Source organism: Tamandua tetradactyla, chromosome 2 (assembly GCF_023851605.1).
Source record: "Tamandua tetradactyla isolate mTamTet1 chromosome 2, mTamTet1.pri, whole genome shotgun sequence".
NCBI lineage: Eukaryota > Metazoa > Chordata > Mammalia > Pilosa > Myrmecophagidae > Tamandua > Tamandua tetradactyla.
In genome coordinates this window covers 118,626,918-118,654,341 of record NC_135328.1, presented here as the reverse complement: position 1 = coordinate 118,654,341, position 27,424 = coordinate 118,626,918, and the positions used below count along the sequence as shown (strand labels likewise).

The window sequence follows — 27,424 nt, the reverse complement described above, 5'->3', positions numbered from 1 at the left end:
GCTATGCAAAAACAGCATTTCATTCCCAACCATACTGAGTGCTGGTTATTCTCAAGCCATTTGCCCTTGTTCTTTAAGAGTGTATGTGTTTTAAACCCCTATGTTTGCATGCTCTTGTAACTTCTATCAGACCCCTTCCCCAATATCTCAACAGAATTTCATCACCCTATTAATTTAATATTTTTTCTATAAAAAAATAACAGTAAATATCAACAGAGCAGGGACCAAAAGCCAGAGTATTGAAGAAAAAAAACTTCCGGGCTTTGATGAGATTGTCTATATTGTCTTTAGGAAAAAGGTGGAGGGCGGCTGTGCTGGTTTGAAAGGTAGGTGCCCCCTAAGAAAAGCCATGTTTTGATATAAATCCCATTTTGTAAAGGTAGAATAATCCCTATTCAATACTGTAGATTTGAAGCTGTAATGAGATCATCTCCCTGGTTGATGTGATTTAGTCAAGAGTGGTTGTTAAACTGGAATAGGGGATGACATGTCTCCACCCATTTGAGTGGGTCTTGATTAGTTTCTGAAGTCCTATAAAAGAGGAAACATTTTGGAGAATGAGAGATTCAGAGAGGCTCAGAGAGAGCAGAGAATGCTGCAGCACCACAAAGCAGAGAGTCCACGAGCCAGCAACCTTTGGAGATGAAGAAGGGAAACGCCTCCCGGGGAGCTTCATGAAACCAGAAGCCAGGAGAGTAAGCTAGCAGATAACGCCGTGTCTGCCATGTGCCCTTCCAGCCAAGAGAGAAGCCCTGAGAAATCAGAAATTGAGGTCCTGGGGAGCTTCATGAAATTGGAAGCCAGGAGAGAAAGCTAGCAGATGATGCTGTGCTCACCATGTGCCCTTCCAGCTGAGAGAGAAACCCTGAACTTCATCAGCCTTCTTGAACCAAGGTATCTTTCCCTGGATGCCTTTGATTGGACATTTCCATAGACTTGTTTTAATTGGGACATTTTCTCGGCCTTAGAACTGTAAACTACTAACTCATTAAATTCCCCTTGTTAAAAGCCATTCCGTTTCTGGTATATTGCATCCCAGCAGCTAGCAAACTAGAACAGTGGCCATACTGGCTAATTATTTCACTTGAATTCCTGGAGAACAACTAAAGTGATTCTTTAGAATCCAGGGTCAGGAGCATCTTTGCAATAGGATCATAAGGTTATTGTCATTGTAATATACTATCTGTAGCAGCCATCTGTGTCCTGGGGCATCTTTGGCTCCAAAGAAGCAACGCATAAGTTAGGAGAGAACAGTAACCTGAGCATGTGTCCTTCCCACAGGTCAACAGTGGGCGCTCTGCTGGCATCCAAGGTAACCTGTTCCAATGCCTCCTGTTGTATGTCCTATTGTGTTCTCTCATGGCTTCTATCATTTCCCCCTTCATTTCTTCTGGCCCCTAGTGGTTTATAAAATTTACCAGTCTGTCACAGATAGCTCTGCATAGTTTGTGAAACACCTTGAAGCCATTTCATTTTTCTCCTTGGTGGCTGCAGTGATGAATGAAAAAATGAGCTGCAGCAGCCCAAGCACAGGGGGTGGGGAAATTAGCATTGTGGACCTCTTCCATATCGTATGGGATTGGCACGGGGGCTCAGGCAGAGGTGGTGGTATTTGCGGGAACACCATTTCTGCACCTGCCCAGTTAGTGTTAGCTGTCCGGGGGACTGCACTACCTGCCATATTATACTCTTTCATTTTGTTCTTAAAGCTGGGATGGAAATTCTATGATGCAGATGATTATCACCCTGAGGAAAATCGAACAAAGGTGGGAAAAGTGATACCACTGAATGACCAGGTAAGAGTTGCTGTCTGCCTCCAGTACAGATCTTCCAGTAGGTGACACAGACTGAGATCTCTGCAGCATCTGATGTAGCAGAGTTCCCAAATCATGAGACAAACTTTGTACAGGTGTTCTGTTGTAGTTTGCTAAAGCTGCCAGAAGGCAATATACCAGAAATGGAATGACTTTTAAAAAGGGGAATTTGTTAAGTTGCAAGTTATATAGTTCAAAGGCTGTGAAGATGTCCAAACTAAGGCATCCTGGGAAAGATACCTTGATTCAAGAAAGGCCAGTGGGTCCAAAACCCTTCTGTCAGCTGGGAAGGAACATGGCTGCATCTGCTAGCTTTCTCATTTCATAAGGCTTCTCAGGGGGTGTTTTCTTTCTGCATCACCAAGGGTCTCTGGCTGGGTGGGCTTTGTTGGCATTGAAGCTTTTTCCAAAATGGTTCTCTCTTAAAGGACTCCAGTAAGCAAAACCCCATCTTGAATGGGTGGAGACTTATCTCCATGGAAACCAACTAATCAAAAGTTACCACCACAGTTGGGTGGGTCATAGTTCCATGGAAACAATAAAAAAGATTCCACCCAGCAATAATGGATGAGGATTAAAGAACATGGCTTTTCTGGGGTACATAAGAGTTTCAAACCAGCACATGTTCCAAAGAGCTGGGCACACAGTAGGCTTTTACATGTTAACTCCAGCACTAAACTTCTCACTGAACTTAGCATCAGAAGTAATGCCATGGGCTGCCCCCACTTAGGCAGATTTTAACCTGCAGAATGTAATCCCTGGGAAGACAGAACATCCCCACCCCCACCCCATACCTCACACATGGAAAAGTCCATCATCTCCTTCTCTTCCCAAATTGACAGTAGCCTACCTACCACTGTGATGTGCTAGCATCCACTCTGAAGCCAGTCATCTTCTCAAAACTCAATTTGGTCTTGTATTCACCCCCTCACCCCCCACCCCCATGCTTCCCCTAAGATTCACTGAGACTTCCCACTGATCTTAGGATCAAGACCAACTCCTAATCTCCTAAACTTGGGTTACAAGGCCTTGCATGGTCTGGTGTCCACAGCCCTCTGCAGCCTCATTAGGTTCTGTGAAACCTCCCCACCCCATCTCTGGGGAGCCACCCTGGCCTCCCTTCTGTTCCTCGTACTTTCCACGTGCTCTCCCACCACAGGCCCCTTTGTGTCTGCTGTCCCAGTTGCCTGGAGTGTTCCTCCTCCCCTCTTTCCTGAGTCAGCTGCTGCTCATCCTGTAACTGAGAAGTGAGGATTTAAGGGATGATTATGATTACTGATCCACTACATAAATGTTCCTTTTTATTTTGGGGTAGATTACAGTAGAAAGGGAAATACCTGAAGTCCCTGAACTGTAATCCAGCTACCTAGATCTCTAATAATGATTGTATAGCCTTCATCTTGTACCCTGTGATTTGTAAAAACCTTGTCATTGACCTTTACCTGTACACATTTTTCAACTTCAGAGTCTTATGATCACTAGACAGTCCCTAATGTTTATTAATGAAGAGTCTTGGGTCAGCCCAGAACTAATCCTCCCCAATCCCATAGTTATCTTGATAAGCAAAGCTAAATCTAACCAAAATGGGTCCACCTGACATACACAGTAGCTTAGGCTTTAACCTGTAAGTCACCTACACCTCATAATAATAAAAATCACGCCCATCATAGAATTAAGGCTGCCATTTTCTTACACTGTGACTAAGTATATAATCAATCTGTGCATGCTCAATAATTAGATCACCTCTAATTACATCATCTGGAGCCACTGTGTTCATTATCCTAAAATATGCCCATTTTTTGGATACTATAAAACTATCAGAGTTACTGTGGTTTGGGAGACAGATTTTTAGGCTGATAGGTCATTGGATATCCAGTTTCACTCCTAACAATAAACTCTTTCTCTGAATCCCTGATTCACATACTCTGAAGTTATGAATTATAGTTCCTTCAGTGTTTGATTTGCCACTTTATCAAGTGATGTCTCAAGAATTGGTCATTTGAGTGCAAAGGCAAAGAATCTACCACCTTTGTCTGGTATCAATCCCTGAGATCTGTTTTCATGTCACATTTTCAGGGAACCCCTCCATGACCTACTTCAGTAAGAGCACCCTAGAATAAAGTCACATAATAGCACTCATACCTCACTGCCCCTGTCCCAGATGCAACTTTGTATTGGATAGTGTGATAATTTGATTCCTTTTTGTCACCACATCTGGACTTTATCTCCAAGGGAGCATAGACTGTGGCTGTTTCTGTTAACCATGGCATTATTCCCAGATCCTGACACATAATAAACTTTAGAAAATCTCTGTGGCAAACTTGTAAATGAATGAGTGAATAAGTGAGTGAGAGAATGAATAAATTAATGAATGAGGGAACAACACTCTCCTGTAAGCAGCATCAGGAGGCCATTTCCTAGAGTGTCTCTATCAAACCGGTTAGAGCTGTGGACTCCTTGCCATGACTAGTGACTCATGAGACTTTGAGGACAGGGTCTAGGACACAGTCCATGGAGCAATGGAGATGCAGGAGCCCAGTCAGGCCCACGGGCTACCTGAGTCCAAAGGGCAGGAATTGACTCAAACTGGCCAAAGACCAGCACTGTTGTTTTCACTTTCAGTGCCCTTGGCTCACCCCCTAGGTGTGCACTTCCACCATTTCCCTTTGTCCTGCTTTGCAGAACTTAAGTCACTAAGTATATTTTCTGTATTATCTCATTAAGGAACCAATGAAATAGATATTCCTACTTCCCAGGAGGAAAATGAGAAACAGATTAAACAGTTTGCCAAAAGTCACACAAACTTAGTGCTGGAGCCAGAACACTCTGAACAGGCATTTCTCTTTGTTGGGGGGGGGGGGGGTACCTGCTTTGAGTTTGCAATGATTCAAGCCTTGGACCGTCAAAATGTTTGCAACATTTGGTTTTAGAAGATAGGAATTATAAGCGATATAAAGTAGTCGTTTAAATATAATATGGATACCATACTGGAGATAATAAACATACTTTAGATAACCTGGCTCCAGCACTAAGTTTGTGTGACTTTTGGCAAACTGTTTAACCTGTTTCTCATTTTCCTCCTGGGAAGTAGGAATATCTATTTCATTGGTTCCTTGATGAGATAATACAGAAAATATGCATGGAAATATGCCCAAAGCATTTGACAAATATTGCTAATATTTTGTGTGTATTAGGTATTAACAAACCATTTCTATAGAGTGTGTAAAATGTGATTATGTTAGTACTTTATTTTTCTCCTTGGTGAGTGCAAATAAATGTAAATTAAAGACAAAGTACAGCAACCCAAATGGATAGATTTAAAAATGGATTTCACCATCCTTCCTCTTATTCACAAGTGATGCTTCTTAAGTGGGCAGTATGGATAGTGGGAGAGGGTACAGAATTCAGAAGAGGAAGTGATCTTACAGGAGCAGAAAATGTTGTTTGGATTATTGAAGAAACACAAGTTACTAATTAGATTTAGGAGAAACTGTACAACTTAACGAGACCTTAGAGAGAAGCAAAACAGAAAAAGAAGTAATTAAAAACAAGTAGAATAGTAGATGGAAATGATTTACATTCTTGACACCAATAAATGCTGGGGTCCAAGTCTAAGAATAAAGGTATGAGTCAAAACTGGATTGGCACTAATACCCGTTCTGATTATCCTGGTAACCAAGTCCCACCTTCCCACCCAACCCCAACCCCATCTCATTACTGAGAAAAACCACAAGTGAATCAAGTAAAAATTTTACCACTCTTCCTCCTTAAATTTACTCTTCCCAAGGTCTGATCAAAACTGACTTCTCCCCCTATTGTGTTATCAAAGTCTTTCTTGGTATAAAGTATAACCCTCATCACTACCCTGCAGGTAATGTAATTGATCATTTACCCTTCTCTCTCTTCCATCAGGCTGTGATCCCTCTGAGGACAGCGAGCAGACCACTCATTTACATTCCCAATGCCTGATAGGGTGCTTTGCACATATTAATACTCAGTGTTTGTGAAATTAAGCCCAGTGCTACAAAATTCATGAGTTAAAGATCTTTTAAAGCTCTATATTGGAAAGACTGCTTATTTCAATTATGAAATCTGCCAAAAAGTATGTTTAAAATGGGATCTACTTCTTATCTTATTTAAATCTCAAGGCAGCACAATGAATTACATAAGATCCATTTTACAGATAAACAAAGAGAAGCAGGGAGAGGGAAAGTAATGTGGGCAAAACCACCCACTGAGGGGAGGCACTCTTCTATGTGTTAAAGGCCCTGATAACCACAAAACAAACAGTTCTCAAGTGAATCAGGTTCATTAAGTGGAGAGGGAAAGGGTGAAAGTAAGGGTGAGGGAGACAGCAGGAGAGTCCATCCACTGTAGGAGACCTAATCTGGAAGGATATTTGAGACATGTTATTGCACTGCTGTGGCCTGGCTTACGCAGATCAGCCATGAGAATTCTGATTTCCACACAGGAGTCTAGGTAGCAGATTTGGAAAAACCCTTCTCCTTGTGGTCCGAGGTGACCCTCTAAGGAAGTATCCCAATCTTCTCATTTTATTATGACTCAGTATCTGATAGCATCAGGAATAAAATTCAAATGCTTCTCTTTTATCTCCAACCTTCTCTCATTGTTTTGTGACTGATGGATCCATTTCTTAATTATACACAGTCATTAGACTAGTCTGTCATAAATTCTGATATGGCAAATTTCTGAAAGCATCTATTTTGCTTAAACTGTCTTATATTTCCATTTACTAATCATATTTTTCATAATTGAGCCTCTGAGGAATTTTATTATGACTAAATGAAGCAAGTGTTTTATTATTGATAAAAGCATATATTAAGGTAATATTGCACAATAAAAAAGCATGGATTCAAAGTAAAAGTCTATTTCCTTGTACAAAAGGACAGAAAATTCATCACCCAAACATGTATTCTGTTATTTTTAGTTGACTGTTTCATTTTTATTATGAAATACTTCAGGTGTGTAAAAAATGTTATAACCAATATAGTCAATACCTGCTTAATGAAATAATATGTTTCCTAAGCCATAAAATAATATAAGAGACTGATGCCTATTTCCAAAGCACAACTAAGCACATTTGTGGTGAAGGGATGGGGGAAATGTGCAATATGAAAAATAAATAATGTTTGTTCCTCTGCTAATGGGAAGAAAGAAGTAACACCTAAAGTATTAATATTTAAACAATGATCCTATTATCTTAAAAGCAAAACGACCCCCCTTCCTTGGCTCATCCAAAACCCATTATGAACATTTACTCAAGAAGAAAAATTAATTTTAATATTGTTTTATCTCTGAACAAATCCTAATTCATCTTGAGAATTGCTTCTTGAACTCTAAGTAGACGTGAATATGTGAATTAGCACTCAGTCCTCTGAACCTCCCAACTGCCTGTTCTTCTAAGCAAGGATTCTTATTCTAAGTGAAGACTGGAAGTTCACAGCACTAGTCTCAGCATTTTAAGTAAAGTTTTATGGAAAACACTTATACAATGACAAGGGTTGCATTGTGAAAAGGATAGCACCCCATCGTTAGGACTCTGTGTATTGCAGGCCCAAGCCTCTGATATTGTACATAGGTTCTGATATTGTACAAAGGTTGAACATAGGTTCTTCTCTCATGGAAGACCCCATTAACCACAGCCACAAGACTCATGTATAGCACCACAATGCCAAATAATTTACCAAGAAAAATACAACTGCCACATGGTCCATAATACAGCAACCCAATACACATGTTTTCAGAAGCCAGGATACATTCAGGTTTCTCGATGAACATGCAATCCAGAAACCCCAAGTGTTAGGGCCAAGGTTTCTGTTGGTATGAGACCATCTATCCCCTTAATAGGAAGAGGTCTGCTTATGAGAACATGATGTTCAAAGTCCAATGACCAAGACTCCTCTGGACAATGTATCATTATTTAAATCTGAGTGATCCTGCTACAGGATTCCATGCCCACCAAGCCTCCCTTAGGACAAGCCTCCTTCTGTTATATATGTAAAATGTTCTGTTACATCGTAAGGATGTCTTACTAGCCTGACATTCTTCAGATGACTGTCTACATCTCTTTTCCTTCCTATTAAGTGTTGGTATTTAAATTTAACCCTTAGAAGACAATCTTATTTCCTTCTCTTCTGAATCCTTAAGAAAGACACCTTACTGTGGCCTCTATTTTCTGTGAACAGACACATCTCTTGAATTATTAGCTACAGAGCAGTTGACATCATTTCTGTGATTTGAAGCTGGATGCCCCCATTTACATGTAACACATACTCTGAAGTTATGAATTATAGTTCCTTCAGTGTTTGGTTTGCCACTTTATCAAGTGAATGGCCTATGCTTCCCTTCCTGCAGGCCTCTGAGTACCATACCTTTATAGCATTAAAACCTATATTTGAGATTTATAGCATTAAATCCTATATTTAGGGCAAAAAATAAGATTCCATTGTGTTCACATGTGAGGCTTCAAGGCCTGGTCAACTCTATTCTGTTGCAACCTTCTGTTAGAGGAGCCATTTCAGAAAATATATTCAAGAGGTTAAAAAAAAAAACCCAAGCTTATAAATACATGCTATTTTTTCTTATTTCTAATGGTGCATGAATGTAACCAAAAAACTTGGCTAGTCACAAAGGGAATACAAGAAAGAAGAGAATTTGGAAAGATGGGGGCTTCAAATGGTACCTTAGCAGTAACTCATTTAGAGTGATCATGTCTACAGCATTGGATATGAAGCACCCAAGACTGTGTCTGGGTCCCCCAAGCACACAATAAACACTGGAAATGAAAGAAGGTGGAAAGCCGAAGGTGTGCTTGCACCAGCTGCTTCTCCCATGGGCAATTTCCACCAAAAAATACTGCCTCACACAGTAAGTCCAGCTAATCATCCCTGCTGCCTGTTGTCTTTGACTCCTTTCTTCTTGCCATGCCCTGTCCCTGAGAATACATTGCAGAGGCAGTTTCAGATTGCATACACATAGCCCTGCCAACATTTTTCCCCTCACAGACCTCTCCAAACATCTAGTGTCTGAACATCAAATCCCATAAAACTTTGCCAAAATAAACATTGAACATATACACTTTTCTCCAAGAGCATACAAAGTATTCCCATAAATTCTAACTTCATTAACAATCATTTGTAGTCTGCAAATCTGGAGCTGGCAAGCCTCACCCTCTTGTTACTTCATTTACAAATAGCCATACTTGTTCCACAGATATACCCTGACAGGTGGTGGCGTAAACAAATGTTTCATTCATTGAATACATTTGAGCTACAAGGTGAATGCAAGGTAGTAGCCATTGTAATCTGAGTAATGATTTATGTGAATTAGCTAGCTGTTGTCATTTAGGATCTAATTTGTATAAATTGTGTGGTGGGTGTCATTTGGTCTCTAGCTATTGTGAATTTTGTCATTATTGCCTTTAAGCTCTTGTGTGGTCTGTCATTGAATAATGTATGCATGAAGATAAAGTCTTAAGAGTTCCATTAGTAAAAGCTTCCAGTATCTTTAACCCAACATTATCATAATTTTTAAAATTTGTTTGAAAAGATAAGAAAAAGATAAAAAAACAAAAAAACCCAAAATTTGATATGAAAAACATATTATTTATAAACCTCCTCCCCTGTCTAAGGAGGGTGGGTCCTGGTAACTGGAAGGTCTTTTGTTTACTGAACACTGAGTGATGGCATGAGTAAAAAAACATTTCACTTACCGAAGACTGAATTACTCTGAGTTAGAAATAAAAAAAATCTGAGCCCAGTAGAAAGATCCATGTGCTAAAGGTGGTTGGTCACTTGGAACCAGACAGCTTGAAAAGCTCCTACTGGAAAAGACCAAGAGAAAAAATGGCCAAGAACTTAGGACAGAAACTTGGGAGGCATTTTTGGTAAGTGTGAAAGGACTGTCATGGAAGAGCTCCTCCTCTACTTTGTACATGTAAAGATTAAAAATATAGCCAACAAATTAAAACTGTAACAAACACAACAAAACTGTATTACCAAAGTCAGAAACAAAATGAGAAATCCCAGATGCCAGAATCAAAGTGGCATGTCTGAACTAAACTTGAATACTCTTCTCCCAGAGGCTTTGAAATTGCATAAAGGCCAGGAGGGCTGGGAACTGAGGTTTTGTACCCTTGCAGGGAAGGGATAAATGTGGCTGTCAGCCAGTTTTAGCATGCAACTGGACCTGAGTGTCTGTAAGTGAGAAATGAAAATACTTCTACCCACTGAACTCAAAAAACAAGGAAGCTGTGTGTCTCCCCTGAGCCACCAGTGGAAAAAAGTCATTCTTGCGAACTGTAATCCCTACTGAACCCAAGTTCAGATTGTATGGCAGAAGGGGCAACAAGAGAAATTAACACACAACTAGTCTTGAATCAGTAAATTTACCTTTGGAAATGTTTCCACAACCAGGACTCCCACAGGGAAAAATTTTTTTTTCTCCTGAAGATGAACCCTCACTCAGAAATTACAAACCATACAAGGAAACAAACCACTATTTAGGAAAACCAGCAAAAGCATGAATGAAAGAAGCTGTTCTCCAAGACAGAGAAAACAGAATCAAAGGTAAAGCAAAAGCAGAAAAGTGTAAATAATCAAATAAAATCTTAGAAATGATACATATAGTCAATGAATGGACAATAAACTAGTCACAGCTAAAGAAAGGACAGGTGAATTCAAAGGGAGACTGGAGTAAATTGCCCAGAATGCAGAAGACAGAAAAAGAATAAGAAAATATTCAAGAAGAATCAAGAGATTTGTATGATGAAATTATAAATATAACAACTACAAGGAATTCAAGGAAGAGAGAATAATTGGGAAAAAGATGATATTCTAAGAAATGATTATTTTCCAGGGCATGAGTCCTCAGTCTAAACATGCACAATGAGTTCTGAACAAAATAAATTATAAAACCGTAAAGCATCAAAGACTAAGTGTTTTTTTCCTACCCGAAGAGAAAAGATAAGTCTAAAGGAATGATTAATACACCAACAGTAGACTTCTCAGCCACAACAGAGTCCAAATATACTGAAATAATTATTTAAACTGTTGAAAGAGTATAAACTAAACCAAGAATTCTCTACTCAAGAATAAGAATTCTTGAGAGTGAGGGCCAAGATGGCAGCTTAGTGAGGAGTGGGATTTAGGTCATCCTCCAGAGCAGCTAGTAAATAGCCAGGAACACTACCGAACAACTGCTGGGGCCACATCAGTGACCGGACACACAGCGTACCCCAGTCTGGACCAGGTGGACTGATTGCGAGCCCACCTAGAACCATGAGTTCCCCAAGACATGGCAGCTGGCGCCCCTCTCCCACGGGCTGCTTCTCAGAGGGGAAAAGAAAGAGACTTTACTAGCAGCAGGGACTGAGCTCTCCCAAGCTCCAATTGTGGAATTAATTAACAAATTCTGACTACAAAAAGAGGCCCCCAGCTCAGCTGAACCTTGAGTCAAAGCGGAGCTTGCTGATTTTTGCCCTGGTGCAGAGGGGGCAGGGCTAACAGGAAAAAAAAAGCAGAAAAAACAACAGAGGTCTTTCTGGATTTGAAAAGGTCTGGGCCCTGAAGGAAAGGAGGGGGCACATAGGACCTGGAGATACACAAATCAATGTACCAACATAAGCTCTTGATTGGCAAACCTGAGGAATCTGGGTCCTGCTTTGAAAAGGATTTTTCTCTTTGATTTTTGTGGCTGTGTTTCTATCCCCAAGAGATGGGTGGGGCCCAGCTCAGGTAGATTCCCTCCCTCAGGGAATTCAGACCCCAGAGTCTGGAAAAGTGAAGCAATTAAAGCCAGCCTACAACCTCTCCTCTGTCTCAACCAAGCCCCCAGCAAGGAGAGTCTGTGAAAGTAAAGGTACTGGATCATCTTATGCTGGTGGGACCTGCAGGCAAGAAAAGTGCCACATATTGGGCTGGATAGGAAAAATGCAGAGTTAAGACTCTATTCATAGTAAAGCCTTTCAATCTGCTGGGTCTCATCTTCAGGGAAAACTGACACAGGTGACTCTTTCTCCCTGGAAGAGGCAGGTTTGGTCTGGGAAATTCTGAGAGGGGTCTATAATACCTAAGTAAACCCTCCTAAGGGGACAAAAAAAAAAAAAAAAAAAAAAAAGGCACCAAACAGGCAGGGCAAGCAGCAACACAAGAACTGAAAAATTCTGATCTGTTAAACAAAACCTAAGCTAAAGGCCTAGAATAAGCTGAATTGAATGTCAAAGAAAAGATAGAAAACAAAGTCATCCAGCAAGAAAATCCTGGGTAAGAAAAGTGAAAGCAATCTCCAGAATAAACTAATTATGGTAATTAAATGCCAAGACACCAGCAAAACTAACAAATTGTACTAGGAAAATTGAAGATATGGCCCAGTCAAAGGAACAAACTAACAATTCAAATGAGATACAGGAGTTGAAACAATTAATTCAGAATATATGAACAGACATGGAAAACTGCATCAAAAGTTAAATGAGTGAATTGAGGGATGATATAAATAAGGCAAGGAAGGAATAAAAAAAAATCAAAAGTCTGAAAAAACAAATCACAGAACTTATGAGAATGAAAAACACAGTAAAAGAGATGAAAAAAAACAATGGAAACCTACAATGTCAGATTTCAAGAGCAGAAGTTAGGATCAGTGAACTGGAGGATGGAACATCTGAAATCCAACAAGCAAAAGAAAATATAGGGAAAAGAATGGAAAAATGAGAGGAGGGACTCAGGGAATTGAACAACAACATGAAGCACATGCATATATGTGCTGTGGATGTCCCAGAAGGAGAAGAGAAGGGAAAAGGAGGAGAAAAACTAATGGAGGAAATTATCACTGAAAATTTCCCAACCCCAATAAAAAACTTAAAATTACAGATCCAAGAAGTGCAGGATACCCCAAAAAGAATAGATCCAAGTAGATGTACTCCAAGACACTTACTAATCAGAATGTCAGATGTCAAAGAGAAAGAGAGAAACTTGAAAGCAGCAAGAGAAAAGCAATCCATCATTTACAAGGGAAACCCCATAAGAAAATGTGTAGATTTCTCAGCAGAAACCATGGAGGCAAGAAGACAGTGGGATGATATATTTAAATGACTAAAAGAGAAAAACTGCCAAGCAATAATTCTATATCCAGCAAGGTTGTCCTTCAAAAATGAGGGGGAAATTAAAACATTTTCAGACAAAAAATCACTGAGTGAATTTGTGACCAAGAGACCAGCTCTGCAAGAAATACTAAAGGGAGAGCTACAGACAGATAGGAAAAGACAGCAAAGAGAGGTGTGGAGAAGAGTATAGAAATGAAGACTATCAGTAAAGGCAAAGAGAAGAAAAATTAGATGTGACATATAAAATCCAAAAGGCAAAATGGTAGAAGAAAGTACTGCCCATACAGTAATAACACTAAATGTTAATAGATTAAATTTCCAAACAAAAGACAAAGACTGGCAGAATGCATTAAAAAACAAGACCCATCTATATACTGTCTACAGGAAACACATCTCAGACCCAACGTTAAACACAGGTTGAAACTGAAAGGTTGGGAAAAGATGTTTCATGCAAATAACAATCAAAAAAGAGCACAAGTAGCTATGCTAATAGCCAACAAATTAGACTTCAAACTTAAAACAGTTAAAAGAGACAAAGAAGGACACTATGTATTAATAAAAGGAACAATTCAACAAGAAGGCATAGCAATCATAAATATTTATACACTGAGCCAGAATGCTCCAACGTACATGAGGCAAACACTGAAAAGAGAAATAGACATATCTACCATGATAGTTGGAGACTTCAATTCCATACTCTCATCAATGGACAGAACATCTAGACAGAGGATCAATAAAGAAACAGAGAAGTTGAATAATAAAATAAATGAGCTAGACTTAACAGACATTTATAGAACATTACACCCCACAACAGCAAGATACACCTTTTTCTCAAGTGCTCATGGATCATTCTCAAGGATAGACAATTAGCTGGGTCACAAAGCAAGTCTCAATAAATTTAAAAAGATGGAAATCATACAAAACACTTTGTCAGATCATAAAGGAATGAAGTTGGAAATCAATAATAGGCAGAATGCCAGAAAATTCACAAATATATGGAGGCTCAACAACACACTCTTAAACAACCATTGGGTCAAGGAAGAAATTACAAGAGAAATCAGTAAATATCTTGAAGCAAATGAAAATGAAAACACTATGTATCAAAATTTATGGGATGCAGCAAAGGCAGTGCTAAGAGGGAAATTTATTGCCCTAAATGCCTATATCAAAAAAGAAGAGGAAAAATTGAGGAATTAATGGTAGACTTGGAAGAACTAGAGGAAGAATAGCAAACTAACCCCAAGGCAAGCAAAAGGAAAGAAATAATGAAGATTAGAGCAGAAATAAATGAAATTGAGAGCATGAAAACAACTGAGAAAATCAACAAAACCAGAAGTTGGTTCTATGAGAAAATCAATAAGATTGATGGACCCTTAGCGACACTGACAAAAAGAAGACAGTGGATGTAAATTAAAAAAATGAGAAATGGACAAGGAGACCTAACCACTAACCCCACAAAATAATGGAAGTACTAAGAAGAGATTATTAACAACTTCATGCTAATAAACTTGACAATGCAATGAAATGGACAACTTTCTAGAAAGGCATGAACAACCAACATTGACTCGAGAAGAAATAGACGACCTTAACAAATCAATCACAAGGAAAGAAACTGAATCAGTCATTAAGAAGGTCCCCAAAAACAAAAGTCCAGGACCAGATGGTGTCACACATGAATTCTACCAAACATTCCAGAAAGAATTAGTACCAATCTGCTCAAATGCTTCAAAAAAATTGAAGAGGAGTGAAAGCTACCTAACTCATTCTATGAAGCCAAGATCACCCTCATACCAATGCCAGACAAAGACATTACAAGAAAAGAAAACTACAGACCAATCTCTCTAATGAATATAGATGCAAAAATCCTCAACAAAATTCTTGTAAATCGAATCCAGCAGCACATTAAAAGAATTATACACTATGACCAAGCAGGATTTATCCCCGGTATGCAAGGATGGTCCAACATAAGAAAATCAAGTAATGTAATACACCATATCAACAAATCAAAACAGAAAAACTGGCATTTGACAAAATTCAGCATCCTTTCCTGTTGAAAATACTTCAAAGATTAAGAATAGAAGGGAACCTCCTCAACATGATAAAGGGAATTTATGAAAACCCCACAGGTAACATCATCTTCAATAGGGAAAAACTGAAAACATTCCCTTAAGATCAGAACAAGGCAAGGATGTCCGCTATCACTACTGTTATTTAACATTGTGTTAGAAGTTCTAGCCAGAGCAATTAGACATGAAAAAGAAATACAAGGCATCAAAATTGGAAAGGAAGAAGTAAAACTCTCACTGTTTGCAGATGATTTGATACTATATGTTGAAAACCCTGAAAAATCCACAGCAAAACTACTAGAGCTAATGAGTACAGCAAAGTGGCAGGTTACAAGATCAACACTCAAAAATACATAGTGTTTCTATACATTAGTAATGAACAATCTGAGTGGAAAAATCAAGAAAAAAATTCCATTTACAATTGCAACCAAAAGAATAAAATATTTAGGAATAAATTTATAGAGACAAAAGACCTATGCAAAGAAAACAATAAGAAATTATTAAAAGAAATCACAAAAGACCTAAATAAATGGAAGGCCATAACGCCTTCACGGACTGGAAGACTAAATATAGTTAAGATGCAAATTATACCTAAATTGATTTACAGATTCAATGCAATACCAATTAAAATCCCAAAAACTTACTTTTCAGAAATAGAAAAACCAATAACCAAATGTATCTGGAAGGGCAGAGTTCCCCCAATAGCTAAAAGTATCCTGAGAAAGAAAAATGAAGTTGGAGGTCTCAAACTATCTGGCTTTAAGGTGTATTCCAAAGCTACAGTGGTCAAAATACCATGGTACTGGCATAAAGATAGATATACTGATCACTGGACTCAAATAGAGTGTTCAGGTATATACCTTCTCATCTATCGAAAACTGATCTTTGATAAGGCAGTCAAGCCAACTCACCTGGGACAGCTCAGTCTATTCAATAAATGGTGCCTAGAGAACTGCATATCTATGTGCAAAAGAATGAAAGAGGATCCATATCTCACACCCTATACAAAAATGAACTGAAAATGGATCAAAGACCTAAATACTAATCTAAGACCATAAAACCGTTAGAAGAAAATGTAGGGAAATATCTTATAAATCTTATACTAGGACGTGGTTTTCTAGACTTTACACTCAAAGCACCAGCACTGATGAAAGAAATAAATAGATGGGAACTCCTCAAAATTAAACACTTTTGTGCATCAAATAACTTCATCAAGAAAGTAAAAAGACAGCCTACACAATGGGAGACAATATTTGGAAATGATATATCAGATAAAGGTCTAGTATCCAGAATATATAAAGAGATTGTTCAACTCAACAACAAAAACACAGACAACCCAATTACAAAATGGGCAAAGACTTGAACAGACACTTCCAGAAGAGGAAATACAAATGACCAAAAGACACATAAAAAGATGCTCAACTTCCCTATTAGGGAAATGCAAATCAAAACCACAATGAGATATCATCTCATACCCACCAGAATGACCATTATCCATAAAAACAGAAAACACAAGTGCTGGAGAGGATGAAGAAAAAGAGACACACTTACCCACTGTGGATGGGAATGCCAAATGATAAAACCACTGTGGAAGGCAGTTTGGCAGTTTGTCAAGAGCTAAGTATTGAATTGCCATATGACCTGGCAATACCATTGCTAGGTATCTATTCAGAGGGCATGAGGGCAGACACAAACGGACATTTTCACACCAATGTTTATAGCAGCATTATTTACAATTGCCAAGAATTGAAACAGCCCAAATGTCCATCAACAGATGAGTGGATAAACACACTGTGGTATATACATACAATGGAATACCATGTAGTTATTAAGACAGAATAAAGTTATGAAGTATGTAACAACATGGATGGACCTTAAGGACATTATGTTGAGTGAGATTAGCCAGAAACAAAAGGACAAATACTGTATGGTCTCACTGATATGAACTGACATTAGTGAATAAACTTGGAGAATTTCAGTCAAGAACAGAGGTCATCAGGAGATAGAAATAGGGTAGATATAGGGTAATCGGAGCTGAAGGGATATAGATTATGCAACAGGACTGATTGTAAAAATTCAGAAATGGATAGCACAATCCTAACTAACTGTAATACAATAATGTTAGAATACTGAATGAAGCTGAATGTGAGAATGGTAAAGGGAGGAGGCCTGGGGGCACAAATGAAATAACAAAGATATAATACAATAAAGACTGAAATGGTATAATCTAGGAATGCCTAGAGTGTATAATCATAGTGACTAAATGGACAAATTTAAATGTTTTGCATGAGGAAGAACAAAGGAATGTCAATAATGCAGGGTGTTGAAAATAGATGGTAATTAATAATTTAAAACTTTATCTTATGTGTGAGACTAAAGCAAAAAGTGTTTATTTGATACAAAATTTATATTTTGACTAGTGCATTTCCTAATATAACTTATATAGACAGGTTAATTGAACACCATAAGTGTACGGAATATTGAGTAGGACATGAGATTTTGTAAGTTTACCCAGAGTGATGCCCTGATAAATCCAAGAGTGATTTGACAGTGAATAAAAAAGTATTGGCAAAGTCCCCTTGGGGGAATGGTGAGAAAGGGGGAAAATTTAACTTCCCCAAGTGGAGAATTCTTGATGTTTTCACAAGCAGTGGGGACAACCAAAGCAATAGGCTGAGCCCCCAATCTTGGGATTTGTTCATATAAAACTTAAACCCACAAAGGCTAGGCTATGCCTATTTAAAATTAAGCCTAAGACAGAGCCCCCAATCTTGGGGTTTGTTCATATGAAACTTAACCCCACAAAGGATAGGTCAAGCCTACTTAAAATTAGGCCTAACAGTCACCTCCAAGAGAACCTCTTATGTTGCTCAGATGTGGCCTTTCTGTCCAGCCAACACAACAAGCAAACTCACTGCCCTCCCCCTGTCTACGTGGGACATGAATCCCAGAGGTGTGGACCTTCCTGGCAACATGGGACAGAAATTCTACAATGAGCTGGGACTCAGCATCAAGGGACTGAGAAAACCTCGACTGAAAGGGGGAAGAGAGAAATGAGACAAAATGGAGTGTCAATGGCTGAGAGATTCCAGAGTTGAAAGGTTATCCTGGAGGTTATCCTTACACATTAAATAGATATGATCACCTTTTTAGTTAAGGTGTAATGGAGAGCCTGGAGGGAACTGCCTGAAACTGTAGAGCTGTGTTCCAGTAGCCATGCTCCTTGAAGATGATTGTATAATGATAGAGCTTTTGCAACATGACTGTGTGATTGTGAAAGCTTTGTGTCTGATGCATCTTTTATCTACCTTATGGACTGATGAGTAAAACATATGGTTTAAAAATAAATACATAATAGGGGAAACAAACGTTAAAATAAATTTAGTAGATTGAAAAGCTTGTGATCAATGAAAGGGAGGGGTAAGGGGTATGGTATGAATGAATCTTTTTGTTTTCTTTTTATTTCTTTTTCTGAATTGATGCAAATGTTCTAAGAAATGATCATGATGATGAATATACAACTATGTGATGATAAAAATAAAGAAATATACTATATCCTGGGGGAAAAGAAAAAAGATTGGGATCAAACATTGGGTCCAATCAATCAATCATCCCTACAAAATAAGACCCCAATAAAAACCCACCGACACCAAAGCTTGAGTAAGCTTCCCTTCTTGGTAAAACACATCAGTGTGCTGGGAGCATGATGTATCCTGATTCCATTGGGAGAGGACCTTGGAAGCTTCTCAAATTTTGAGACTTTCCCAGACTTAACCCTTTGTGTCTCTTCTTTTAATTTCTTCTAATTTACATTCTTGTGCTATAATATAGATACAATCATAAGTGTAGTGCTTTCCTGAGCTGTATGAATCATTTTAGCAAATTATCAAACCTGAGCTGATGGTGAGAATCCCTGAATTTATAGCTAGTTGGTCAGAAGTGAGGATGGCCTTGGGAACCCCCAAGGTTGTGGCTAGTGTCTGATGTGAGGGTAGCCTTGTGGGAACTCTACCCTTCACCAGTGGAGTCTGGCTTAATTCCAGATAGTATCAGAAGTACAGTGAAATAGTGTGGAAGTATAGCTTTTGATTAAGGTAATATAATTCACATTTTACTCTGAATTAATCACATGCCAAAGTACCTTTAGATGGTGATGGTGATCTTAGAAATCATATCATGAAGAGTTAAAGGGCTGAGTAATGTTAGCTTGGAAACAAGAGTATCTAGGGAGAACCAGAGGGCATTCCTCAAACATCTAATGAACTGTCATGGAGAAAAGATGAAGAGGAACTTACTCTGCATTACTCAAAATGGCACAGATGGGCTAAAGACTTAGAAAAGCTAATTACCAAATTCATCTGAAAGGGAAAGAGACCCCAAATAGCTAAAAGTATCCTAAAAAGAACAAAGTGGGAGAATGAACACTCCCTGACTTTAAAACCTATTATAAACCCACAGTGATCAGAATAGCATGGTACTGGCAAAAAGATGGAATCGAATCTAGAGGGCAAAAGTAGACCACCAAATCTATGGTCAACTTATTTTAGACAAGGCCCCCAAATCCTCTGAATTAGGACAAAAGAGTCTTTTCGATGATTGGGCATCGAAGAACTGGATGTCAATAGCCAAAAGAATGAAAGAGGACCCTTATATTACACCCTACACAAAAATTAATTCAAAGTAGATCAAACACCTAAATATAAGAACTAGCAACATAAAGCTTCTAGAAGAAATTGTAGGGAAACATCTTCAAGACCTCATTAATAGGAGGTGGCTTCCTAAACTTTACACCCAAAGCACAAGCAACAAAAGAAAACACAGATAATTGGGAACCCCTGAAAATCAAATGCCTCTGCACCTCAAAAGACTGTCAAAAAGTGAAGAGGCAGCAAACTCAATGGGAGAAAATATTGGGAAATCACATATAGGACAAAGGTTTGATTTCTTGCATATACAAAGAAATCATATAACTCCAAAACAAAAGAACAACCCAATTATAACATGGGCTAAAGATATGAATAGGTATTTTTCTGAAGAGCAAATATAGATGGCTCAAAAGCACATGAAGAGATGCCAATTTTCATTGGCTATAAGGGAAATGGCAGATCAAGGCTACAATGAGATACCACCTCACACCTGTAAGAATGGCTGTGATTAAACAAGAAACTATAAATGTTGGAGAGGATGTGGAGAAACTGGGACACTTTTGCAGTGCTGGTAGGAATGTATAACGGTGCAGCCACTATGGGAGACAGGCTGGTGGTTCCTTAGGAAACTAAAGATCATGTTGCCCTATGACCCAGCAATAGATCTATTTGGTATATACCCAGAAAAAATGAAAGCACTGACACAGACTTTTGCACATTATTCACACTCACCAAAAGATGGAAACCAAATGCCCATCAACAGATGAGTGGATCAACAAAATGTGGTATATACATACAATGGAATGTTATGCAGCACCAGGACAAAATGATGTCCTGAAGCACATGACAAGATGGGTGAGCCTTGAGGACATAATGCTGAGTGAAATAAGCTAGACACAAAAGGATAGATACTGTAGGATTCCTCTTTTAGGACCAGCATAAAGTTATAATCAGAGGCTTACAATACAGAATATAGGGAACTTAGACATACATAGAAGCTAGAGATGGGAAAGACAGTAGCTAATAAAGTTGAATTCCAATGTAAGCAAATAGATAGAAGTGAAGGTGGTTCTCTAGAGGTTCTATAAGTAATACTACCATACTGAAGATGAACAAGATTGAAAGAGATTGTACAGACCCATGTGTCCCACTGATTAACACTTGAAATATGAATTAATTCTTGAAAGAATTACTTCAAAGATATGATTCATGCACAAAGAATGTTTAAGTCCTGGGTACAGGGAGAAAACTGTTATCGCATGCTGGGCTATGTTCAAAAGGAAGATATCAACACTACCACAGCAACATCAGAGGTAAATAACGGGGTGAGGGACAAGGGTTAAGAGGAGGTGAGGGTGTGTGTTTATTGGTATTCTTTCTCTTGGGAACAAGGAAATTATCTAAAATTGAGAATGTTGATAGACTGTGGATTTTGGGCACTATCCATGATGACTGATGAATTCAGGTGGCTGAACAATGCACTGGCTGAGAACAATGCACGGGTGAACCATGGTGTATACTTATTGTTCTGGTTTACTAGCTGCCAGAATGGCTATACCAGAAACAGAATGGCTTTTAAAAAATGAAATTTAATAAGTTGGTAGTTTACTGTTCTAAGGGTGAGAAAATGTCCCAGTTAGAGCAAGTTTATAGAAATGGCCAATCTAAGACATCAAGGGAAAGACACCTTGATTCAAGAAGGCTGATGAAGTTCAGGGTTTGTCTCTCAAGTAGAAGGGCACATGGCAAATGAAGTCCAAGTTTCTCTCTCATCTGGAAAGGCACATGGTGAGCACAGTCAGGGTTCCTCTCTCATCTGGAAGGGCACATAACGAACATGGCATCATCTGCTAGCTTCTTCTGCTGGCTTCCTGTTTCCATGAAGTTCCCTGGGAGGCATTTTCCTTCTTTATCTCCAAAGGTTGCTGGCTGGTGGACTCTGCTTCTCATGGCTGTATCATTCTGCTTTGCTCTCTCTGAATCTCCTTATTTCTCCAAAATGTTTCCTTTTATAGGACTTCAGAAACTAATCAAGACCCACCTGAATGGGTAGAGACATGTAGTCACCTAACCAGCTTAACAACCACTCTTGATTAAATCACATCTCCAGGGAGATGATCTAACTACAGTTTCAAATATACAGTATTGAATAGGGATCAGTAGAAACGGCTGCTTTACAAAATGGGATCAGATTAAAGTGTGGCTTTTCTAGGTACATACATCATTTCAAATCAGCCCACTTATGAACGAAGTTTGTGCTGCTACAAAAAGGAACAAAATTGTGAGGCATGCAATGTTGTGAATGAACATGTGGGACATTTGGTGAGGCAAAATAAGGCAGAAACAAAAGAACAAGAATGGTATGGTCACCTTTAGAAAATGTTTATAAGAAAACAGATTGTAAGCTCTTAGAGCAGACATTTTAAGTCTGGAGTGGTGATTATTATTTCTGGATTTTGAAAGGCTGTTTATATGTATATAACCTGATAGGAAGACATAAGAATGAGGTTGAACCGGTTGGGGTTAAGGTTGTTCAGAACACAGGGGTAAGGAAGACTGTTTTATTTTAGAACTAAACATACTCTTTGAGACCAAAGGAAGGAAGGTTTATTTGATCTGGAACTGAAATTTTCTGCAACGCATAATCTAACTCAACCTACCTGTATACCTCATTTGAACAACTGAAACACAGGGAGCCCAGAATAAGAAAGAGGTCCTTCAATCTTCTATAGATTCTTGTAATGCCTGGATACATCACAGAGTATATTAAGCTGATAATCAAAAAGTATTGTTATGAGGGATGGGAGAAGGAATATGGAACTATTAAACCTCACCATCAGGGAATCCCGATACTGTGTCAAACTTTAGGGACACCCAAATCAATAGGCCATGCCTGTGATCCTGATGCTTACTCGTGTGAAGCTTATGTAGGTAGCGGAGAAGCTTAGACTACCTATAAGCATGCCTAAGAGTTACTTCTGGAGGACCTCTTTTGTTGCTCAGACGTGGCCTCAGTGTCTCTAATTCCCACTCTTCAAGTGAAATCATTGTCCTCCACACTACGTGGGACATGACGTCCAGGGGTGAAAGTCTTCCTGGTGATGTGGCAGTGACTCCCAGGGATGAATCCAGCCCTGGCACTGTGGGATCAACAATTCCATCCTGACCAAAAGGGGGAAAAGAAGTGTATCTAATAAAGTAGCCGTGGCAGAGTTCAAAGAGAGTCAAGAGGCTATTCTGGAGGTTGCTCTTATGCAACCTTGTAGACCTTGCTGCCTATCATAACCTGTCAAACCCCAACCAGGACCATTCCAGCCAATCCTAAAGAACACCTGGGACAATATATAAGCTTCCACAAGGATTCCATGCATTAGAGTAACTTTACAGAAACCTACAACCTCCTGATGGGTCCCTGGTCCAGGTAAGTCCTGAAACCTAGAAGGCCCAGCCTGTCTAGAACATCAAACAGTTTCATTTCCCTGCCCCATATTATTGACAGATCCTTCCAATATGAAAAATTTAGAATGGCCATAACCCAAACACCCCTAAAGAGGGTTTGTCATCCAAACACCCTGAAAGATCAATGGTGATGGTGGGATTGTACAGTTAAGATAGGATTTAACAAATGCATATGAATGCTGAATCATTAAATTGTATCTCTTTTAGTCTGCAGTATCTGAGAGCAGCTAGAAATAAAAAACTAAAATTATGGAATTGTAACCCATGTCAAAATATGTTCTAGAACTCATTGTGGTGCTGTGCTTTTAAATTTATTGCATTTTTGTACATATGTTCTTTTTCAAAAAAAAAGAAAAAAAAGTTGATTGTGATGATAAAAAATATTTAAGCCTTCTAGCCTCCTATATTCTGGAGCCTCTAGAAAAAACTCTGAGAGGATCATATGGTAGCCCAGGACAAACTCTGGAATCTGTCCTGTAACTACTTGTTGAAGAGTATTTTGAAAACTGTTGCTTTTTTATTTCTTTGCTTTGTATACAAGTCATAGTATATAATAAAAAAGTTAAAAAAAATAGATGGGTATCATGCCATCTTTGTGTAAAATAATAATACAAATGCAGTGTGCTAATAAATACAACCATCTTGCCTAGAAAAAAATGTATAATATGGAACCGCTGTATTGTGACTATAATTAATATCACTGTATTGTACATATTAAAGAGGTTTGATATGGAAAAAAAAAGCCTCATGGCCAATAAGGAGTTATCCACCCCCAGGAGGGTAGACTGAACATGTCTCAAGAGGACTTCTTAGTGAAACTACATGTGTTATGTATGTAAATTACCAATGTATTCCTTTTGAACTTTTTTGTAAAAAAATATAAATTTCTTACAGTGGTCTTTTTCTGAGGGGAGTTTTGTTTTAGGAGGGCTTCAGAAATAGGAGTAGGGGACAGCTGATGTAAGAATTTATGTGAATACACCACTGCATTTGAGAATCTGAGGCACCTAAAGAATGCCTGCAACACCATAACAGGAGATTTGTAAACACTTCAGAACCAGGGTAAACATGTCTACAATGGGGAGAGTAAGGTGGAAAAGAAACATGTTAGTCTTTGAGGGCAATTTTTATTATTATGGAAAGAGCCATCAACACCTGAACCAGTACAATGTTTCCGTGGTTAGCTGCCAGTGACTTAGCCCCTCGGTCTTGGGCATGGTCTAAGATCTCTCTCAACTTCAACATTTGTGAACATGTTATAATTATGTACAAATAAGACAATGCCTAGAAAAGTTACTTTGTTTCTGTTTTAATTTCAGGACAGGATTCCATGGCTCTGCAACTTGCATGACATTTTAATAAGGTAAGAGAGCACCGGGTCTTGATATCATAAGCCAGTGAGTAAAGAAAACCCATCAGAAAGCATAGGGAAGAAAATATATTACCAAAATCACAAACGACAAGATGGTAAACAATCACAGAAATGGAATACACCACGGCCTATCAAGTAACTACAGACAATGTGTAGCATAGCTGGGCTGTTTGAGACAAATTATGTATAAAGGTCCACAATTACTACCTGGGAAAGTTGTTCAGTTTCTTGACCTCAGCAAGCCTCAATTTCTTCAACTGTAATATGGAGATTATCAAACTGCTGGCACCCAGTTTGCTGTGCAAAACTATTGGTCAGAAGGAGAGACAGCTATTACTGCCTCTAGAGCATGGAGGGTGGCGAAAGTATAACAATACCTACCACCAGGTTCCTACTTACTCCCCAGTTTGCAGGTATAAGGGTCAGACCTCCCCCTACCACAGATACAGCTCCTACTCACAGAGGATTATGAGGAGTGAGACAACACACTTAGAAATGTGTCTAATACATAGTAAATGCTAAAAAAAAATGGTAACTTATGCCACCACTATTATAAATTTTAGCCATATCTTATTCACCACTTTTTCTTTCTCCAACTTCAAGTTCTGACAAGCAGTCTTGTCACCTTTGTCAGCCAAAATGTAATTGGTCACCAGCACCAGAGTTCTGCATTGTCCATCTCTGTAGCTTCTGAACCACAGGGCCACTATCCCCCTCCTTCCCCAACTGTAGGCATAACCCCACTGGGAACCCTAGTTGGGACATGGAGAAAGGATAAAGAAGACAGAAAATAGGTTACAAATCTTGCTTTCTAGTAGGAAGTCACATTTTATGAAAACAATCTGGGATATATGAAATTAGAATACACTTTTGATTAAAACATAGTTTGCTTTCCTCACACCACATTAACATGACTGGCAGCCCCATCTTGGCATGGGCATACTGATTTAGGTTTGAGAACACCTGCCCACCTGGGTGTCTAACATAAAAAGGCATGGTAGATCAAATATATACAGCTGGAATGGAGGCAGAAGTAAAGATCTTCAGCAGAACACATACTAGACCTCCAGATCCAGAATAAACCACTTTTCGCTCATGATCCTCAGCAAGAGCTGGAAGGTACTGGCACATAAAAGTTTGTTTCTGATGATGCACTCCATCCACTGGATCTCCAGTCTAAATTGGCCCTAAGATCAAAAGGAATCCCCATGTTATTCTCAATTCTTAAGATACATCATCCAGTGTTTCTCTTTCACCTCTTAACTCTAGACCCTCTTCTGACCCCCAAATGACCACCTTCCTGTCCAGGGACAGGGACACACTGTGGCCAGTGGAAGCTATGGCACTCTGTCTTGCATGGTCCTTGACCTCACTGGTTTTCTCTTATTGGCACTTAACCACTGTACCTCCATTTCTGGTTAGGTTTTTTCCTAGCACATCCCTGTAAATTCCCCATGTCCCACTTGCATTGACCAACAGGGACTGAGGCTCCCTTTCCTCCTGCTTCCTTCAGCTCTGTACTTCCTGGTAACTTCTGTCAACTTTTCCACCGTAATTTAGATTAGGAAAGGGGAGAATCCAGTTGTGAAATTCTCTGTGCAGAATGAGATGTGCTGTTTATGTGGCACAGTACACATCTGCCACCACCACAAGCTGAAGGGCTGAGCCACATCCTACATGCTCTATGAGCAGAACCAGCACTTGCTGTTTACTTCCTGTGTACCAGACATGTCAATAGACCTTTTCCTTACAACAGTTCTGGGAGGCAGGTGGTCTGAATAATCCCAGTTAGCAGATGAAAATGGTGCTTAGGGAGCTAAATGCCTTGCCCGAGGTTGCTCAGTTCACCTGTGGAGCATCTTTAACTCAAACCCAGAACTGTGTGATGCTTAACTTTCATTTCGTAATGCCTTCTTCTGGCAGGAAAAGTAAAACTCGAGTCCTCAGACCCATCAGTGTAACGACTATTTTAAATGCCTTAGTCCTTTAAAACCCCATCTGTTCATTCACTCATTCATTCATTCTTTTCAGAGATGTAGCCGCAGGGCAGCATGTGGTTCTAGCATGTTCAGCTCTGAAGAAAATGTACAGGGACATCTTAATATGAGGAAAAGATGGTGTGCTTCAGAAATGTGATGATTCAGGAAAGGAAGAAAAGCTGCCAGAGGTGAAGCTCTTTGTGGTCCATCTGAGTGGCTCATCTGAGGTAATCTCTGGATGCTTACTCAGAAGAAAAGGACATTTTATGCCCCATGAGTTATTGCAGTCCCAGTTTGACACTCTGGAGCCTCCATCAGCACCAGAAAACTTTATCCAAATTAGTGTGGACATAGATCTTTCAGAGATAATTGCTACCATTATTGAAACTCTGAATATGAAATGACAACTATATCAGTGGTCTAAACAGAATTAAGCTTAAATCCCAAACCTTCTTGTACCTATTCTTGTCCATATTAAATTCTTTGTAATGTGAACAAATCACAATGTGTGGAGATTACATATTTGGATGTATTTTTAGGAATTTATGATATCTGTGACATTAAACTGTAACACAAGGCAGGGAAACAGGAGAGGGAGCTTTAAATGTAAGGTTTACATTGGAGTTTAAGTTCATGTGACCCAGTTAAATGGCCAAAGGAAATGCCAGATCTATAATTAATGCTGGAAATGATTACCTTTTTCAGAACATTCTTGATCATGGCTATGTTTGCACAAATAAATGAGACTTGACTACCCTTGGCATCTTCTAGAATTTGGACTCAGGAGCAGAAACACAAAATCAAACCTTCACTAGCAAATCAATTTACACCAAGTAACTCCATATACCTCTCTTCCCTTTCTGTGGTTCAGAGCAGTCAGTGGCTCTTAAGCTGAGGTCTGAAAAGGTAGTGACAGAGAATGATCACACATTGCAAATTCTTCAAAAAGCCTACAACAAATACATTCAC

At 39.0% G+C, this 27,424-nt stretch overlaps 1 protein-coding gene and 1 pseudogene across 3 annotated transcripts in view; both read left to right on the top strand.

Moving 5' to 3' along the window:
• The window catches only part of LOC143673735 (cytosolic carboxypeptidase 1-like), a 295,645-nt gene that overhangs the window by 80,470 nt on the left and 187,751 nt on the right, over positions 1 to 27,424 (top strand). The window lies entirely within an intron of this gene.
• On the top strand, positions 1,265 to 27,405 carry LOC143675115 (putative gluconokinase; annotated as a pseudogene). The gene is made up of 4 exons (XR_013171363.1): positions 1,265 to 1,312; positions 1,710 to 1,796; positions 24,424 to 24,467; positions 26,508 to 27,405. The product of XR_013171363.1 is annotated as a putative gluconokinase (transcript).